Below are 21,194 nucleotides of genomic sequence, written 5' to 3'. Positions count from 1 at the left end.
TTTGGTTGTACGTACCCTTTGAGGGTGGGCAGACATTGCCTCCTGCTTTAGCCCACTAACAGCTCTGCTTTGCAACTTTATCACACATACCTGTCAGGTGGCATGTAACTCAATGCTACTAATGTTATCAGCCTCAGAAGTCTGGAATCCTTTGCCACATCAACTAGGGTACAGGCTTGCCACCTGAGACTTTCCCATGTCTGAGTCGACATCTGTCGCCCTGTGGGGAAGACACACACAGAAAGAGCAGGGCACAGTGCCCTTGTGGGTTTTTCATATTCTTCCTCGGGGTGGGCACAATTCACTTCACAGAGAAAGTGGCACATGCTGGGCAACATTCTCCCACTTTGACAAAGTCACACAAAGAGTGAAATTGGCCATTTGAAATACCTATGTCGACTTATTATTGCGCAATCCACACTGATGGGTTTCAGCACCTGCTTAACGCGAAATGGCAATTAAGGGCATTTGCCAACACACTCAAGAAGCACATGACACCCTCTTACCAGCGACATGCCATGCTCACTCATTCTGATCACAAATTGGCATTTATCTGGGGTCATGTTAAATGTATTTATTTATTTATTACATGTGTAGCATCACGCAAAACCCCCAAGCATCATGGCGCAAAGTAAACTGCATAGAGTAGACCACTTCCATTGGCGCACGTTTTTACTTTTCCGCCAAAAAATGGAAGATTTCAGTGTAAAAGTCAGGTGAAATCACATTGCTTTTCCACTTTGGAAGAGTGTAAATACCTCGCACAATTAGCGATTGCTGTCGGAATTGACAATGGCTTCCTCTGGACTCCTCCCGCTTTTACCAGGTTTCGTTTCCAAGCAGATCCCATAGGAATCCCTTTCCTTATTTCCAGCATGAGAATCCATGCTGGCAGTAAGTCTGCATTTGTCTGGTGGAGCTGGAAATACAGGGGGTCCTGGTGTGTCCACTCGACTCCCGAACTCCACCCAGAAAATGCACGAAAATCTGGCCATTTAGACAAAGCGACAGTAATAGTGTTTTCCACCACATTTTCTGAACCAATTGACCTGGAAAATGCTGTGTTGCATCGGAAGCTGAATGCATTCACTCTGCCTATTATCCCATTTGGAGAATTAACTAACTGAGCTACCTTACAAATGATATCTCCTCTGGGGCTTTACTGTCTTAACCCCTTAACTGCCATGGGTCCCCCCCCCCCAGTGCCAAGGCCTTTTTTGGTGATTTTGGTTTGTCGCCATTCACTCCCTTGTAACTTCTTTGTTACATGAGATATCTCGGCTAAATTGGCCCCTTTTTTCCCACATGTAGGAGGTCGTAACGCCACCCAGGAATCCTAGTTTGCTGTATGGGAAAATAACCAAAAAAGAGAACATTTGGGTTTTTTCAGAAAATGCCAATAAAATGTTGTTCCAAGAAGCCTGTGGTGTTTTCCTTGTACAAACTAAGAACAAATAGTTTGCAATGCTGGATTAGCCATTTTCCAGGCTTTCAAGAACAGATTGAGTGGAAACCAAAATAACATATTTTGATATGCTAATAAGCCGTTTTGTGAGAGGTATGCGATTTTGGCGTTTTTTTGTCCAATAGTACATGCATGGACGGAATGGAAGAAAAGAGTAGGGAAGCTAAATGGGAAGCCAGAAAGGCATACATTTCTGAAAAGTAGACAATATTCCAAGTTTAAGAAGGGATGATTTGCACAGGTCAGGCAACAAATATGCAGGGAAAGATTCCATAGTTTGGGGGGAAATCGGGAAAATGACAGAAAAAAACCCACAATTTCCGCACATTTCACTCTGGTCACCCACCGAAACACGCAGCCAACAACACATGGCCTACCTTCCCGCGTTCCCACAGGTTTCCCGATTAAAACGGTACCTCACATGTGTGGGTGTACCTACCTGGGTGCAAAGGGAAAAGCCTAAAACACTGGTAACCCCAAGTCTTTTTTCGCACAGCAGATTTTCAGGAATTTTGCTCATGTGGACAACCTACAGATTTGGGCCTAGGGTGTCTAAGCCATGAAGGAAAACAAGGAACCCCATGCATTTCCAAAAAGAAGAAGTCTGACTTGCGCCAATCACCCCATAATTTACGACCCAGAATCCCTGACAAAGACTGAAATTTAGTGGAAAAAACACAATTTTCACTTTGTCTAGGATTGTAGGTAATACATTCTGGGGTGATTCAATCAAGTCAGACCTCTGTGGATTGCCACGGGTGACTTCTTTTCGGAAATGCATGCGGTATCCTGTTTTCCTTCGTAGCTTCGACACCGTAGGCCCAAATCTGTAGGTTGTCTCCCCAAACCCTTTGGGGGTTACCAGTGGTTTAGCCTTTTCCCTTTGCGCCTAGGTAGGTGCACCCACACATGTGAGGTAACGTTTACATCGGGACACCTGTGGGAACGTGGGAAGGTAGGACATGTGGTGTTGGTAGCGTGTTTCGGAAACACAACAGATGTGTGGATGCACCTACCTTGGCGCAAAGGGAAAAGGCTAACCCACTGATAACCCCAAGCCTTTCGGCAAAGCAGATTTTGCTCATGTGGACAACCTACAGATTTTGTCCTAGGGTGTCGAAGCCACCAAGGAAAACAGAGAACCCCATGCATTTCTGAAAAGAAGACACCCATGGGCACCCCCCCTTTCCACTAAAAACATCCATGGTGGTTTAGTGACCCCGACACCCACCCAGAACAAGTTATAATTTGTTTTATTTTTGTTTTTGTTTTGCCTCTTTCCTAGGGGAAGATTGTGCTAGCAATCTGCCCCCAGGGAGGGCTACATGAGATGCCCCCCATCTATTTGGGGCGGGGGGGAGGGCCACCCCCCTTTCCACTAAAAACATCCATGGTGGTTCAATGGCCCCCCACACCCACCCAAAACAAGTTATAATTTGTTTTATTTTTCTTTTGCCCCTTTCCTAGGGGCAGATGGGCACATGTGTGTGGCTATCTACCCCCAAAGGGGGGGGGGCAAAACGTACTGCCCCAGGCTTGGGGGATGGCTCTGCCAATATTTGCAGTGCCCTCCCCCGACCCCAAATGGATGGGGGCATCTCATATACCCCTTCCAAGGGGCAGAAATCTGCCCCCAGGGAAGGCTACATAAGATGCCCCCATCCACTTAGGGTGGGGGGAGAGGGCCACCACTCCTTTCAAACACTAAAATCATGGTGGTCTAGTGGACCCCCATACCCCCCACCCAAAACAAGTTATAATATATATATATTTTTGTTTTGCCCTTTCCTAGGGGCAGATGGCACATGTGTGTGACCATCTGCCCCCAGAGGGGGTCAAAACGTACTGCCCCAGGCTTGCGAGGGGTGGCTCTGCCAATATTTGCAGTGGCCTCTCCCCCATACAAAATTGATGCAGGGCATCTCATGTACCCCTTACTACGGGTAGAAATCTGCCCCCAGGGAGGGCTACATACGGTGCCCCCCATCCATTTAGGGTGGGGGGAGAGGGCCACCCCCTTGCAAAAATCCCTGGTGGCTAGGGGTCCGACCTGCACCCACCCAACCCAAAACTACGTTTCTAAAAAATAAAATATTTTTTTTTTGTTTGCCCCCCTTCACTGGGGGCAGATGATCACCCATCTGTCCCCAGAGTATTGCCCCCATGCTTTGGGGGCCGGGGGGAGAGAGCAGCTTACATAGTAAGCAGCCCCTCCCCCCAATTCAAAAACATATCACTTCAATGCACACCAAACATATTCTGCGAGGGATAAATGACATTACATCCCTCCCACTTAAAATTGTGGGGGGGATTTGTCCCCCTGTGCCCCCCATGTCCCACGCCCATGCCAACACCCCCCTGGAAGATCAGGAGCACTGCTGGGGAGAAGGCGCATTGTGAACTTGTGATGTGAGGGCATGGATGTGGGTGGCTCAGGCTCTAGGGATGCGGGGCAGGGGGTGCCCCTGGACCAAGCTGTGCAAGGCAGGCATTTATAGCAGCATAGGCCGGATTGCACAAAAACACGCCCATTTTAAAAAGAAAACATTTTATGTTCGTTGATTTGAGTAAAACCGTTTCTATTGACAACAGTTACCACGGGATCGTGTGATGTGCATATATCGAGGTGTTTTATTATATCCTGTTCCCTTTTTGAGGTTTCGTTGATACTTTTTTGAACAGATAAACTTGCTTCCTGGGCATTTGTTCATGATAAAATCGCAAGCCTTAATAAAGTTTCTCCACGAGAAATTAAAGCGGCGAGAAGAGGAGAAAATGAAGCAACACAATGCAACAAAAATATTGCCTGTACCCACATTTAAAAACAACTGTTTTTTTTATTTGATTGGAGGCAATGGGACATATGCGGTTGTGATCTATACCCGTCTCATCATTTTACGGGTCAGGAAATAGACAATTCGGTTGCCCTGGGAGATGGCAGCCTGCCGTTCAAATAAAAAAAGAAAAACAAGTACAAATTCCCTAGAAATTTTTCCAGGTAAGAGTGATCTATCACGCTGGCAAAGCAGGGTCACTGGCGGGGAATGGAGGGCTTCAGTTTTTATAGAGGTTTGGCTAGGGGACCCCATAAGTGCAGCGTTGAGGCCCCAACAGCATTACAGCGCTCCCGGACACTCTCTGCACTTCCATGACTTGCAGTCTCTGCAAATACTACAGGACTGCAAACACTCCTGAAGTGCATGATAGGGATTAGAGAGCCCAAATAAAGTGGGGATTAGGGAGCTCACATAAAGTGGGGATTGGAGAGCCCAAATAACGTGGGGATTAGAGATCCCAAATAATGTGGGGATTAAAGAGCCCAAATAAAGTGGAGCATAGCGAGCCCGAACAACGTGGGGATTAGGGAGCCCAAATAAAAAGAGGATTAGAGAGCCGAAATAAAGTGGGGATTAGAGAGCCCAACAAAAGTGGGGATTAGAGAGCTCAAATAATGTGGGGATTAGAGAACCCAAATAATGGGGGGATTAGAAAGCCCAAATAAAGTGGGGATTAGACAGCCCAAATAACGTGGGGATTAGAGAGCCCAAATAAAGTGGGGATTAGGGAGCCCAAATAACGTGGGGATTAGAGAGCTCAAATAAAGTGGGGTTTAGAGAGCCCAACTAAAGTGGGGATTAGAGAGCCCAAATATGGTGTGGATTAGAGAGCCCAAATAAAGTGAGGATTTGAGAGTCCACACAAGGTGGGGATTGGAGAGTCCACACGAGGTGGGGATTGGAGAGCCCACATAAAGTGAAGAATAGCAAGCCCAAACAATGTAGGGATTAGAGAGCACAAATAAGGGGGGTATTAGAGGGCCCAAATAAGGTGGGGATTAGAGAGCCCAAATAAAGTGGGGATTAGAGAGCCTAACTAACGTGGGGATTAGAGAGTCCAAATAAAATGGGGATTAGAGAGCCCAAATAACGTTGGAATTAGAGAGCCTAAATAAAGTGGGGATTAGAGAGCCCAAATAACGTGGGGATTAGAGAGCCCAAATAAAGTGGGGATTAGAGAGTCCAACTAAAGTAGGGATTAGAGAACCCAAATAATGCGGGGATTAGAGAACCCAAATAATGGGGGGATTAGAAAACCCAAATAAAGTGGGGATTAGAGAGCCCAAATAACATGGGGATTAGAGAGCCCAAATAACTTCGGGATTAGAGAGCTCAAATAAAGTGGGGATTAGAGGGATCCAACTAAAGTGGGGATTAGAGAGCCGAAATATGGTGTGGATTAGAGAGCCCAAATAAGGTGAGGATTGGAGAGTCCACACGAGGTGGGGATTGGAGAGCCCACATAAAGTGGAGAATAGCAAGCCCAAACAACGTGGGGATTAGAGAGCGCAAATAAGGGGGGGGTATTAGAGAGCCCAAATAAAGTGGGGATTAGAGAGCCCACATAAAGTGGGCATTAGAGAGCCCAAATAACGTGGGGATTAGAGAGCCCAAATAACGTTGGGATTAGAGAGCCCAACTAAAGTGGGGATTAGAGAGCCCAAATAAACTGTGGATTAGAGAGCCCAAATAACTTGGGGATTAGAGATCTGAAATATGGTGTGGATTAGAGAGCCCAAATAAAGTGAGGATTTGAGAGTCCACACAAGGTGGGGATTGGAGAGTCCACACGAGGTGGGGATTGGAGAGCCCACATAAAGTGAAGAATAGCAAGCCCAAACAATGTAGGCATTAGAGAGCACAAATAAGGGGGGTATTAGAGGGCCCAAATAAGGTGGGGATTAGAGAGACCAAATACAGTGGGGATTAGAGAGCCCAAATAACGTGGGGATAAAAGAGCCAAAATAACGTGGGGATTAGGGAGCCCAAATAACGTCGGGATTAGAGAGCCCAACTAAAGTGGGGATTAGAGAGCCCAAATAAAGTGAGGATTGGAGAGCCCAAATAACTCGGGGATTAGAGAGCCCAAATAACTTGGGGATTAGAGAGCCCAACTAAAGTGGGGATTAGAGAGCCCAAATAAAGTGGGAATTAGAGAGCCCAAATAAACTGTGGATTAGAGAGCCCAAATAACTCGGGGATTAGAGAGCCCAAATAACTCGGGGATTAGAGAGCCCAAATAAAGTGAGGATTGGAGAGCCCACACGAGGTGGGGATTGGAGAGCCCACATAAAGTGGAGAATAGCGAGCCCAAACAACGTGGGAATTAGAGAGCCCACATAAGGGGGATTAGAGAGCTCAAATAAAGTGGAGATTAGGGAGCTCACATAAAGTGGGGATTGGAGAGCCCACACGAGGTGGGGATTGGAGAGCCCACATAAAGTGGAGAATAGCGATCCCGAACAATGTGGGATTAGAGAGCCCAAATAAAGTGGTGATTAGAGAGTCCAAGTAACGTGGGGATTAGAGAGCCCAACTAAAGTGGGGATAAGAGAGCCCAAATAAGGTGTGGATTTGAGAGCCCAAATAACTTGGGGATTAGAGAGCCCAAATAACTTGGGGATTAGAGAGCACAAATAACATGGGGATTAGAGAGCCTAAATTACGTGGGGATTAGAGAGCCCAAATAATGTCAGGATTAGAGAGCCCAACTAAAGTGGGGATTAGAGAGCCCAAATAAGGTGTGGATTAGAGAGCCCAAATAAGGTGAGGATTGGAGAGTCCACACGAGGTGGGGATTGGAGAGCCCACATAAAGTGGAGAATAGCAAACCCAAACAACGTGGGGATTAGAGAGCGCAAATAAGGGGGGATATTAGAGCGACAAAATAAAGTGAGGATTTGGAGAGCCCACATAAAGTGGGGATTAGAGAGCCGAAATAACGTGGGGATTAGAGAGCCAAAATAATGTGGGGATTAGGGAGCCCAAATAACGTCGGGATTAGAGAACCCAACTAAAGTGGGGATTACAGAGCCCAAATAAACTGTGGATTAGAGAGCCCAAATAACTTGGGGATTAGAGAGCCCAAATAACTTGGGGATTAGAGAGCCCAAATAAAGTGAGGATTGGAGAGCCCACACGAGGTGGGGATTGGAGAGCCCACATAAAGTGGAGAATAGCGAGCCCGAACAACGTGGGAATTAGAGAGCCCAAATAAGGGGGGATTAGAGAGCCCAAATAAAGTGGAGATTAGGGAGCTCAAATAAGGTGGGGATTGGAGAGCCCACAAGAGGTGGGGATTGGAGAGCCCACATAAAGTGGAGAATAGCGATCCCGAACAATGTGGGGATTAGAGAACCCAAAAAAAGTGGTGATTAGAGAGTCCAAATAACGTGGGGATTAGAGAGCCCAACTAAAGTGGGGATAAGAGAGCTCAAATAAGGTGTGGATTTGAGAGCCCAAATAACTTGAGGATTAGAGAGCCCAAATAACTTGGGGATTAGAGAGCCCAAATAATATGGGGATTAGAGAGCCCAAATAACGTGGGGATTAGAGAGCCCAAATAATGTCGGGATTAGAGAGCCTGACTAAAGTGGGGATTAGAGAGCCCAAATAAGGTGTGGATTAGAGAGCCCAAATAACTTGGTGATTAGAGAGCCCAAATAACTTGGGGATTAGAGAGCCCCAATAAAGTGAGGATTGGAGAGCCTACACGAGGTGGGGATTGGAGAGCCCACATAAAGTGGAGAATAGCGAGCCCGAACAATGTGGGAATTAGAGAGCCCAAATAAGGGGGGATTAGAGAGCCCAAATAAAGTGGGGATTAGAGAGCCCATTGGGGATTAGAGAGCCAAAATAAAGTGGGGATTAGAGAGCCCAAATAAAGTGGGGATTAGAGAGCCCAACTAAAGTGGGGATTAGAGAGCCCAAATAAAGTGGAGATTAGGGAGCTCACATAAAGTGGGGATTAGAGAGCCCAAATAAAGTTGGGATTAGAGAGCCCAAATAACGTGGGGAATAAAGAGCCCATATAAGGTGGGGATTAGGGAGCTCACATAAAGTGGGTATTGGAGAGCTCACACGAGGTGGGGATTGGAGAGCCAACATAAAGTGGAGAATAGCGAGCCTGAACAACGTGGGTGTTATAGAGCCCAAATAACGTGGGGATTAGGGAGCCCAAATAAAGTGGGGTTTAGGGAGCTCACATAAAGTGGGTATTGGGGAGCTCACACGAGGTGGGGATTGGAGAGCCCACATAAGGTGGAGAATAGCGAGCCTGAACAACGTGGGTGTTATAGAGCCCAAATAACGTGGGCATTAGGGAGCCCAACTAAAGTGGGGATTAGAGAGCCCAAATAAGGTGTGTATTAGAGAGCCCAAATAACTTGGGGATTAGAGAGCCCAAATAACTTGGGGATTAAAGAGCCCAAATAATGTCAGGATTAGAGAGCCCAACTAAAGTGGGGATTAGAGAGCCCAAATAATGTGGGCATTAGAGAGCCCAAATAAAGTGGGGATTAGAGAGCCCAACTAAAGTGGGGATTAGAGAGCCCAAATAATGTGGGGATTAGAGAGCCCAAATAAAGTGGGGATTAGAGAGCCCAAATAACGTGGGGATTAAAGAGCCCAAATAAAGTGGGGATTAGGGAGCTCACATAAGGTGGGTATTGGAGAGCTCACACGAGGTGGGGATTGGAGAGCCCACATAAGGTGGAGAATAATGAGCCCGAACAATGTGGGAATGAAAGAGCCCAAATAAGGGGGGATTAGAGAGCCCAAATAAAGTGGGGATTAGGGAGCTCACATAAGGTGGGTATTGGAGAGCTCACACGAGGTGGGGATTGCAGAGCCCACATAAGGTGGAGAATACCGAGCCTGAACAATGTGGGGATCAGAGAGCCCAAATAAAGTGGTGATTAGAGAGCCCAAATAACGTGGGGATTAGAGAGCCCAAATAAAGTGGGGATTATAGAGCCCAAATAACGTGGGGATTAAAGAGCCCAAATAAATGGGGATTAGGGAGTTTACATAAGGTGGGTATTGGAGAGCTCACACGAGGTGGGGATTGGAGAGCCCACATAAGGTGGAGAATAGCGAGCCTAAACAACGTGGGTGTTATAGAGCCCAAATAACGTAGGGATTAGAGAGCCTAACTAAAGTGGGGATTAGAGAGCCCAAATAAGGTGTAGATTAGAGAGCCCAAATAACTTGGGGATTAGAGAGCCCAAATAACTTGGGGATTAGAGAGCCCAAATAACGTGGGGATTAGAGAGCCCAAATAATGTCGGGATTAGAGAGCCCAACGAAAGTGTGGATTAGAGAGCCCAAATAACTTGGCGATTAGAGAGCCCAAATAACTTGGGGATTAGAGAGCCCATATAAAGTGAGGATTGGAGAGCCCATACGAGGTGGGGATTGGAGAGCCCACATAAAGTGGAGAATAGCGAGCCCGAACAACGTGGGAATGAGAGAGCCCAAATGAGGGGGGATTAGAGAGCCCAAGTAAAGTGGGGATTAGAGAGCCCATTGGGGATTAGAGAGCCCAAATAAAGTGGGGATTAGAGAGCCCAAATAAAGTGGGGATTAGAGAGCCCAACTAAAGTGGGGATTAGAGAGCCCAAATAAAGTGGAGATTAGGGAGCTCACATAAGGTGGGGATTGGAGAGCCCACACAAGGTGGGGATTGGAGAGCCCACATAAAGTGGAGAATAGCGAGCCTGAACAATGTGGGGATTAGAGAGCCCAAATAAAGTGGTGATTAGAGAGCCCAAATAAAGTGGGGATTAGAGAGCCCAAATAACGTGGGGATTAGAGAGCCCAACTAAAGTGGGGATTAGAGAGCCCAAATAAGGTGTGGATTAGAGAGCCCAAATAAGGTGTGGATTAGAGAGCCCATATAACTTGGGGATTAGAGAGCCCAAATAACTTGGGGATTAGAGAGCCCAAATAAAGTGAGGATTGGAGAGCCCATACGAGGTGGGGATTGGAGAGCCCACATAAAGTGGAGAATAGCGAGCCCGAACAACGTAGGGATTAGAGAGCCCAAATAAAGTGGGGATTAGAGAGCCCAAATAACGTGGAGATTAAAGAGCCCAAATCAAGTGGGGATTAGGGAGCTCACATAAAGTGGGTATTGGAGAACTCACACGAGGTGGGGATTGGAGAGCCCACATAAGGTGGAGAATAGCGAGCCTGAACAACGTGGGTGTTATAGAGCCCAAATAAAGTGGGGATTAGGGAGCCCAATTAAAGTGGGGATTAGAGAGCCAAAATAAGGTGTGGATTATAGAGCCCAAATAACTTGGGGATTAGAGAGCCCAAATAATGTCGGGATTAGAGAGCCCAACTAAAGTGGGGATTAGAGAGCCCAAATAAGGTGTGGATTAGAGAGCCCATATAATTTGGGGATTATAGAGCCCAAATAATTTGGGGATTAAAGAGCCCAAATAAAGTGAGGATTAGAGAGCCCAAATAAAGTGGGTATTAGGGAGCCCACATAACGTGGGGATTAGAGAGCCCAAATAAAGTGGGGATTAGAGAGCCCAAATAACGTGGGAATTTGAGAGCCCATACGAGGTGGGGATTGGAGAGCCCACATAACGTGGAGAATAGCGAGCCCGAACAACGTGGGAATGAGAGAGCCCAAATAAGGGGGGATTAGAGAGCCCAAATGAAGTGGGGATTAGAGAGCCCAAATAAAGTGGGGATTAGAGAGCCCAACTAAGGTGGGGATTAGAGAGCCCAAATAAGGTGTAGATTAGGGAGCTCACATAAGGTGGGGATTGGAGAGCCCAAATAAAGTGGGATTAGAGAGCCCAAATAACATGGGGATTAGAGAGCCCAAATAAAGTGGGTATTAGGGAGCCCACATAACGTGGGGATTAGAGAGCCCAAATAAAGTGGGGATTAGAGAGCCCAAATAACGTGGGAATTTGAGAGCCCAAATAAGGTGGGGATTTGGGAGCCCACATAACGTGGGGATTAGAGAGCCCAAATAAAGTGGGGATTAGGGAGCTCACATAAGGTGGGGATTGGAGAGCCCACACGAGGTGGGGATTGGAGAGCCCACATAAAGTGGAGAATAGCGAGCCCAAATAACCTGGGTATTAGAGAGCCCAAATAAGGTGGGGATTAGGGAGCTCACATAAAGTGGGGATTGGAGAGCCCACACGAGGTGGGGATTGGAGAGCCCACATAAAGTGGAGAATAGCGAGCCCAAATAACCTGGGTATTAGAGAGCCCAAATAAGGTGGGGATTAGGGAGCTCACATAAAGTGGGGATTGGAGAGCCCACACGAGGTGGGAATTAAAGAGCCCAAATAAGGTGGGGATTTGGGAGCCCACATAACGTGGGAATTTGAGAGCCCAAATAAGGTAGGGATTTGGGAGCCCACATAACGTGGGGATTAGAGAGCCCAAATAAAGTGGTGATTAGAGAGCCAACATAACGTGGGGACTAGAGAGCCCAAATAAAGTGGGGATTAGGGAGCTCACATAAAGTCGGGATTGGAGAGCCCACATGAGGTGGGAATTGGAGAGCCCACACAAGTTGGGGATTGGAGAGCCCAACTAAAGTGGGGATTAGAAAGCCCACATAACGTGGGGATTAGAGAGCCCAAAGGAGGTGGGGATTAGCGAGCCCACATAAGGTGGGGATTAGAGAGTCCAAATAAAGCGGGGATTAAGGAGCCCACATAACGTGGGGATTGGAGAGCCCACACGAGGTGGGGATTGGAGAGCCCACATAAAGTGGAGAATAGCGAGCCCGAACAATGTGGGGATTAGAGAGCCCAAATAAAGTGGTGATTAGAGAGCCCAAATAACGTGGGGATTAGAGAGCCCAAATAAAGTGGGGATTAGAGAGCCGAATTAACGTGGGGATTAGAGAGCCCAACTAAAGTGGGGATTAGAGAGCCCAAATAAGGTGTGGATTAGAGAGCCCATATAATTTGGGGATTAGAGAGTCCAAATAACTTGGGTATTAGAGAGCCCAAATAAAGTGAGGATTGGAGTGCCCATACGAGGTGGGGATTGGAGAGCCCACATAAAGTGGAGAATAGCGAGCCCAAAAATGTGGGGATTAGAGAGCCCAAATAAAGGGGGATTAGAGAGCCCAAATAAAGTGGGTATTAGGGAGCTCACATAAGGTCGGTATTGGAGAGCTCACACGAGGTGGGGATTGGAGAGCCCACATAAGGTGAAGAATAGCGAGCCTGAACAATGTGGGGATTAGAGAGCCCAAATAAAGTGGTGATTAGAGAGCCCAAATAACGTGGGGATTAGAGAGCCCAAATAAAGTGGGGATTAGATAGCCCAAATAACATGGGGATTAAAGAGCCCAAATAAAGTGGGGATTAGGGAGCTCACATAAAGTGGGTATTGGAGAGCTCTCACGAGGTGGGGATTGTAGAGCCCACATAAGGTGGAGAATAGCGAGCCTGAACAACGTGGGTGTAATAGAGCCCAAATAACGTGGGGATTAGGGTGCACAACTAAAGTGGGGATTAGAGAGCCAAAATAAGGTGTGGATTAGAGAGCCCAAATAATTTGGGGATTAGAGAGTCCAAATAACTTGGGGATTAGAGAGCCCAAATAACGTGGGGATTAGAGAGCCCAAATAATGTCGGGATTAGAGAGCCCAACTAAAGTGGGGATTAGAGAGCCCAAATAAGGTGTGGATTAGAGAGCCCATATAATTTGGGGATTAGAGAGCCCAAATAATTTGGGGATTAGAGAGCCCAAATAAAGTCAGGATTGGAGACCCCATACGAGGTGGGGATTGGAGAGCCCACATAAAGTAGAGAATAGCGAGCCCGAACAACGTGGGAATGAGAGAGCCCAAAAAAGGGGGGATTAGAGAGCCCAAATAAAGTGGGGATTAGAGAGCCCATTGGGGATTAGAGAGCCCAAATAAAGTGGGGATTAGAGAGCCCAACTAAAGTGGGGATTAGAGAGCCCAAATAAGGTGGAGATTAGGGAGCTCACATAAAGTGGGGATTGGAGAGCCCACACGAGGTGGGGATTGGAGAGTCCACATAAAGTGGAGAATAGCGAGCCCGAACAATGTGGGGATTAGAGAGCCCAAATAAAGTGGTGATTAGAGAGCCCAAATAACGTGGGGATTAGAGAGCCCAAATAAAGTGGGGATTAGAGAGCCCAAATAACGTGGGGATTAAAGAGCCCAAATAAAGTGGGGATTAGGGAGTCTGAACAACGTGGGGGTTATAGAGCCCAAATAATGTGGGGATTAGGGAGCTCACAAAAAGTGGGGATTTGAGAGCCCACACAAAGTGGGGATTAGAGAGCCCAAATAAGGTGGGGATTAGGGAGCCCACATAACGTGGGGATTAGAGAGCCCAAATAAAGTGGGGATTAGAGAGCCCAAATAACGTGGGGATTCGAGAGCCCAAATAAAGTGGGGATTAGGGAGCCCACATAATGTGGGGATTAGAGAGCCCAAATAAGGTGGGGATTTGGGAGCGCACATAAATTGGGTATTAGAGAGCCCTAATAAAGTGGGGATTAGGGAGCCCACATAACGTGGGGATTAGAGAGCCCAAATAAGGTGGGGATTAGGGAGCTCACATAAAGTGGGGATTGGAGAGCCCACACGAGGTGGGGATTGGAGAGCCCACACAAGGTGGGGATTAGGGAGTCCACATAACGTGGGGATTAGAGAGCTCAAATAAAGTGGGGATTAGGAAGCCCACATAACGTGGGAATTTGAGAGCCCAAATAAGGTGGGGATTTGGGAGCCCACATAACGTGGGGATTAGAGAGCCCAAATAAAGTGGTGATTAGAGAGCCAACATAACGTGGGGACTAGAGAGCCCAAATAAAGTGGGGATTAGGGAGCTCACATAAAGTCGGGATTGGAGAGCCCACATGAGGTGGGAATTGGAGAGCCCACACAAGTTGGGGATTGGAGAGCCCAAATAAAGTGGGGATTAGGGAGCCCACATAAAGTGGGGATTAGAGAGCCCAAAGGAGGTGGGGATTAGCGAGCACACATAAAGTGGGGATTAGAGAGCCCAAATAAAGATGGGATTAAGGAGCCCACATAACGTGGGGATTGGAGAGCCCACACGAGCTGGGGATTGGAGAGCCCACACAAAGTGGAGAATAGCGAGCCCGAACAATGTGGGGATTAGAGAGCCCAAATAAAGTGGTGATTAGAGAGCCCAAATAACGTGGGGATTAGAGAGCCCAACTAAAGTGGGGATTAGATAGCCCAAATAAAGTGTGGATTAGAGAGCCCATATAATTTGGGGATTAGATAGCCCAAATAAAGTGTGGATTAGAGAGCCCATATAATTTGGGGATTAGAGAGCCCAAATAAAGTGAGGATTGGAGAGCCCATACGAGGTGGGGATTGGAGAGCCCACATAAAGTGGAGAATAGCGAGCCCAAACAACGTGGGAATGAGAGAGCCCAAATAAAGGGGGATGAGAGACCAAATAAAGTGGGGATTAGGGAGCTCACATAAGGTGGGTATTGGAGAGCTCACACGAGGTGGGGATTGGAAAGCCTACATAAGGTGGAGAATAGCGAGCCTGAACAATGTGGGGATTAGAGAGCCCAAATAAAGTGGTGATTAGAGAGCCCAAATAATGTGGGGATTAGAGAGCCCAAATAAAGTGGGCATTAGAGAGCCCAAATAACATGGGGATTAAAGAGCCCAAATAAAGTAGGGATTAGGGAGCTCACATAAAGTGGGTATCGGAGAGCTCACACAAGGTGGGGATTGGAGAGCCCACATAAGGTGGAGAATAGCGAGCCTGAACAACGTGGGTGTTATAGAGCCCAAATAACGTGGGGATTAGGTTGTCCACCTAAAGTGGGGATTAGAGAGCCAAAATAAGGTGTGGATTAGAGAGCCCAAATAACTTGGGGATTAGAGAGCCCAAATAATGTCAGGATTAGAGAGCCCAACTAAAGTGGGGATTAGAGAGCCCAAATAAGGTGTGGATTAGAGAGCCCATATAATTTGGGGATTAGAGAGCCCAAATAATTTGGGGATTAGAGAGCCCAAATAAAGTGAGGATTGGAGAGCCCATACGAGGTGGGGATTGGAGAGCCCACATAAAGTGGAGATTAGCGAGCCCGAACAACGTGGGAATGAGAGAGCCCAAATAAGGGGGGATTAGAGAGCCCAAATAAAGTGGGGATTAGAGAGCCCATTGGGGATTAGAGAGCCCAAATAAAGTGGGGATTAGAGAGCCCAAATAAAGTGGGGATTAGAGAGCCCAACTAAAGTGGGGATTTGAGAGCCCAAATAAGGTGGAGATTAGGGAGCTCACATAAGGTGGGGATTGGAGAGCCCACACGAGGTGGGGATTGGAGAGTCCACATAAAGTGGAGAATAGCGAGCCCGAACAATGTAGGTATTAGAGAGCTCAAATAAAGTGGTGATTAGAGAGCCCAAATAACGTGGGGATTAGAGAGCCCAAATAAAGTGGGGATTAGAGAGCCCAAATAACGTGGGGATTAAAGAGCCCAAATAAAGTGGGGATTAGGGAGCTCACAAAAAGTGGGGATTTGAGAGCCCACACAAGATGGGGATTAGGGAGCCCACATAACGTGGGGATTAGAGAGCCCAAATAAAGTGGGGATTAGAGAGCCCAAATAATGTGGGGATTAGAGAGCCCAAATAAAGTGGGGATTAGAGAGCCCAAATAACGTGGGGATTAGAGAGCCCAAATAAAGTGGGGATTAGGGAGCTCCCATAAGGTGGGGATTGGAGAGCCCACACGAGGTGGGGATTGGAGAGCCCACACAAGGTGTGGATTAGGGTGTCCACATAACGTGGGGATTAGAGAGCACAAAAAGTGGGGATTAGGGAGCCCACATAATGTCGGGATTAGAGAGCCCAAATAAGGTGGGGATTTGGGAGCCCACATAAAGTGGGGAGTAGAGAGCCCAAATAACCTGGGGATTAGAGAGCCCAAATAAGGTGGGGATTAGGGAGCTCACATAAGGTGGGTATTGGAGAGCTCACACGAGGTGGGGATTGCAGAGCCCACATAAGGTGGAGAATACCGAGCCTGAACAATGTGGGGATCAGAGAGCCCAAATAAAGTGGGGATTAGAGAGCCCAAATAACGTGGGGATTAAAGAGCCCAAATAAAGTGGGGATTAGGGAGTTTACATAAGGTGGGTATTGGAGAGCTCACACAAGGTGGGGATTGGAGAGCCCACACAAGGTGGAGAATAGCGAGCCTAAACAACGTGGGTGTTATAGAGCCCAAATAACGTAGGGATTAGAGAGCCTAACTAAAGTGGGGATTAGAGAGCCCAAATAAGGTGTAGATTAGAGAGCCCAAATAACTTGGGGATTAGAGAGCCCAAATAACTTGGGGATTAGAGAGCCCAAATAACGTGGGGATTAGAGAGCCCAAATAATGTCGGGATTAGAGAGCCCAACGAAAGTGTGGATTAGAGAGCCCAAATAAAGTGTGGATTAGAGAGCCCATATAACTTGGCGATTAGAGAGCCCAAATAACTTGGGGATTAGAGAGCCCAAATAAAGTGAGGATTGGAGAGCCCATACGAGGTGGGGATTGGAGAGCCCACATAAAGTGGAGAATAGCGAGCCCGAACAACGTGGGAATGAGAGAGCCCAAATGAGGGGGGATTAGAGAGCCCAAGTAAAGTGGGGATTAGAGAGCCCATTGGGGATTAGAGAGCCCAAATAAAGTGGGGATTAGAGAGCCCAAACAAAGTGGGGATTAGAGAGCCCAACTAAAGTGGGGATTAGAGAGCCCAAATAAAGTGGAGATTTGGGAGCTCACATAAGGTGGGGATTGGAGAGCCCACACAAGGTGGGGATTGGAGAGCCCACATAAAGTGGAGAATAGCGAGCCTGAACAATGTGGGGATTAGAGAGCCCAAATAAAGTGGTGATTAGAGAGCCCAAATAACGTGGGGATTAGAGAGCCCAAATAAAGTGGGGATTAGAGAGCCCAAATAACGTGGGGATTAGAGAGCCCAACTAAAGTGGGGATTAGAGAGCCCAAATAAGGTGTGGATTAGAGAGCCCATATAATTTGGGGATTAGACAGCCCAAATAACTTGGGGATTAGAGAGCCCAAATAAAGTGAGGATTGGAGAGCCCATTCGAGGTGGGGATTGGAGAGCCCACATAAAGTGGAGAATAGCGAGCCCGAACAACGTAGGGATTAGAGAGCCCAAATAAAGTGGGGATTAGAGAGCCCAAATAACGTGGAGATTAAAGAGCCCAAATCAAGTGGGGATTAGGGAGCTCACATAAAGTGGGTATTGGAGAGCTCACACGAGGTGGGGATTGGAGAGCCCACATAAGGTGGAGAATAGCGAGCCTGAACAACGTGGGTGTTATAGAGCCCAAATAACGTGGGGATTAGGGAGCCCAATTAAAGTGGGGATTAGAGAGCCAAAATAAGGTGTGGATTATAGAGCCCAAATAACTTGGGGATTAGAGAGCCCAAATAACTTGGGGATTAGAGAGCCCAAATAATGTCGGGATTAGAGAGCCCAACTAAAGTGGGGATTAGAGAGCCCAACTAAAGTGGGGATTAGGGAGCTCACATAAAGTGGGTATTGGAGAGCTCACACGAGGTGGGGATTGGAGAGCCCACATAAGGTGGACAATAGCGAGCCTGAACAACGTGGGTGTTATAGAGCCCAAATAACGTGGGGATTAGGGAGCCCAATTAAAGTGGGGATTAGAGAGCCAAAATAAGGTGTGGATTATAGAGCCCAAATAACTTGGGGATTAGAGAGCCCAAATAACTTGGGGATTAGAGAGCCCAAATATTGTCGGGATTAGAGAGCCCAACTAAAGTGGGGATTAGAGAGCCCAAATAAGGTGTGGATTAGAGAGCCCATATAATTTGGGGATTAGAGAGCCCAAATAATATGGGGATTAAAGAGCCCAAATAAAGTGAGGATTGGAGAGCCCATACGAGGTGGGGATTGGAGAGCCCACATAACGTGGAGAATAGCGAGCCCGAACAACGTGGGAATGAGAGAGCCCAAATAAGGGGGGATTAGAGAGCCCAAAAAAAGTGGGGATTAGAGAGCCCATTGGGGATTAGAGAGCCCAAATGAAGTGGGGTTTAGAGAGCCCAAATAAAGTGGGGATTAGAGTGCCCAACTAAGGTGGGGATTAGAGAACCCAAATAAGGTGGAGATTAGGGAGCTCACATAAGGTGGGGATTGGAGAGCCCAAATAAAGTGGGGATTAGAGAGCCCAAATAACATGGGGATTAGAGAGCCCAAATAAAGTGGGTATTAGGGAGCCCACATAACGTGGGGATTAGAGAGCCCAAATAAAGTGGGGATTAGAGAGCCCAAATAACTTGGGAATTTGAGAGCCCAAATAAGGTAGGGATTTGGGAGCCCACATAACGTGGGGATTAGAGAGCCCAAATTAAGTGGGGATTAGGGAGCTCACATAAGGTGGGGATTGGAGAGCCCACACGAGGTGGGGATTGGAGAGCCCACATAAAGTGGAGAATAGCGAGCCCAAATAACCTGGGTATTAGAGAGCCCAAATAAGGTGGGGATTAGGGAGCTCACATAAAGTGGGGATTGGAGAGCCCACACGAGGTGGGGATTGGAGAGCCCACACAAGGTGGGAATTAGGGAGTCCACATAACGTGGGGATTAGAGAGCTCAAATAAAGTGGGGATTAGGGAGCCCACATAATATGGGAATTAAAGAGCCCAAATAAGGTGGGGATTTGGGAGCCCACATAACGTGGGAATTTGAGAGCCCAAATAAGGTGGGGATTTGGGAGCCCACATAACGTGGGGATTAGAGAGCCCAAATAAAGTGGTGATTAGAGAGCCAACATAACGTGGGGACTAGAGAGCCCAAATAAAGTGGGGATTAGGGAGCTCACATAAAGTCGGGATTGGAGAGCCCACATGAGGTCGGAATTGGAGAGCCCACACAAGTTGGGGATTGGAGAGCCCAACTAAAGTGGGGATTAGATAGCCCACATAACGTGGGGATTAGAGAGCCCAAAGGAGGTGGGGATTAGCGAGCCCACATAAGGTGGGGATTAGAGAGCCCAAATAAAGCGGGGATTAAGGAGCCCACATAACGTGGGGATTGGAGAGCTCACACGAGGTGGGGATTGGAGAGCCCACATAAAGTGGAGAATAGCGAGCCCGAACAATGTGGGGATTAGAGAGCCCAAATAAAGTGGTGATTAGAGAGCCCAAATAAAGTGGGGATTAGAGAGCCCAAATAACGTGGGGATTAGAGAGCCCAACTAAAGTGGGGATTAGAGAGCCCAAATAAGGTGTGGATTAGAGAGCCCATATAATTTGGGGATTAGAGAGTCCAAATAACTTGGGTATTAGAGAGCCCAAATAAAGTGAGGATTGGAGTGCCCATACGAGGTGGGGATTGGAGAGCCCACATAAAGTGGAGAATAGCGAGCCCAAAAATGTGGGGATTAGAGAGCCCAAATAAAGGGGGATTAGAGAGCCCAAATAAAGTGGGTATTAGGGAGCTCACATAAGGTCGGTATTGGAGAGCTCACACGAGGTGGGGATTGGAGAGCCCACATAAGGTGGAGAATAGCGAGCCTGAACAATGTGGGGATTAGAGAGCCCAAATAAAGTGGTGATTAGAGAGCCCAAATAACGTGGGGATTAGAGAGCCCAAATAAAGTGGGGATTAGAGAGCCCAAATAACATGGGGATTAAAGAGCCCACATAAAGTGGGGATTAGGGAGCTCACATAAAGTGGGTATTGGAGAGCTCTCACGAGGTGGGGATTGTAGAGCCCACATAAGGTGGAGAATAGCGAGCCTGAACAACGTGGGTGTTATAGAGCCCAAATAACATGGGGATTAGGGTGCACAACTAAAGTGGGGATTAGAGAGCCAAAATAAGGTGTGGATTAGAGAGCCCAAATAATTTGGGGATTAGAGAGCCCAAATAACTTGGGGATTCGAGAGCCCAATTAACGTGGGGATTAGAGAGCCCAAATAATGTCGGGATTAGAGAGCCCAACTAAAGTGGGGATTAGAGAGCCCAAATAAGGTGTGGATTAGAGAGCCCATATAATTTTGGGATTAGAGAGCCCAAATAATTTGGGGATTAGAGAGCCCAAATAAAGTCAGGATTGGAGACCCCATACGAGGTGGGGATTGTAGAGCCCACATAAAGTAGAGAATAGCGAGCCCGAACAACGTGGGAATGAGAGAGCCCAAATAAGGGGGGATTAGAGAGCCCAAATAAAGTGGGGATTAGAGAGCCCATTGGGGATTATAGAGCCCAAATAAAGTGGGGATTAGAGAGCCCAACTAAAGTGGGGATTAGAGAGCCCAAATAAGGTGGAGATTAGGGAGCTCACATAAAGTGGGGATTGGAGAGCCCACACGAGGTGGGGATTGGAGAGTCCACATAAAGTGGAGAATAGCGAGCCCGAACAATGTGGGGATTAGAGAGCCCAAATAAAGTGGTGATTAGAGAGCCCAAATAACGTGGGGATTAGAGAGCCCAAATAAAGTGGGGATTAGAGAGCCCAAATAACGTGGGGATTGAAGAGCCCAAATAAAATGGGGATTAGGGAGCCTGAACAACGTGGGGGTTATAGAGCCCGAATAACGTGGGGATTAGGGAGCTCACAAAAAGTGGGGATTTGAGAGCCCACACAAAGTGGGGATTAGAGAGCCCAAATAAGGTGGGGATTAGGGAGCCCACATAACGTGGGGATTAGAGAGCCCAAATAAAGTGGGGATTAGAGAGCCCAAATAACGTGGGGATTCGAGAGCCCAAATAAAGTGGGGATTGGGGAGCCCACATAATGTGGGGATTAGAGAGCCCAAATAAGGTGGGGATTTGGGAGCGCACATAACGTGGGGATTAGAGAGCCCTAATAAAGTGGGGATTAGG

The 21,194-nt window shown here is 47.4% G+C and overlaps 1 protein-coding gene across 1 annotated transcript in view; it reads right to left on the bottom strand.

Annotated features, from left to right (window-relative positions):
• Positions 1-21,194, bottom strand: part of LOC138581303 (solute carrier family 22 member 4-like) — a 745,421-nt gene that overhangs the window by 239,994 nt on the left and 484,233 nt on the right. The gene's annotated exons all lie outside the window — the stretch shown is intronic.

The sequence above is a fragment of the Ambystoma mexicanum genome, chromosome 3p, assembly GCF_040938575.1.
Source record: "Ambystoma mexicanum isolate Mex_15411 chromosome 3p, UKY_AmexF1_1, whole genome shotgun sequence".
Lineage (NCBI taxonomy): Eukaryota > Metazoa > Chordata > Amphibia > Caudata > Ambystomatidae > Ambystoma > Ambystoma mexicanum.
The sequence above is the reverse complement of the archived record's forward strand: the minus strand, read 5'-3'. Positions and strand labels throughout refer to the sequence as shown.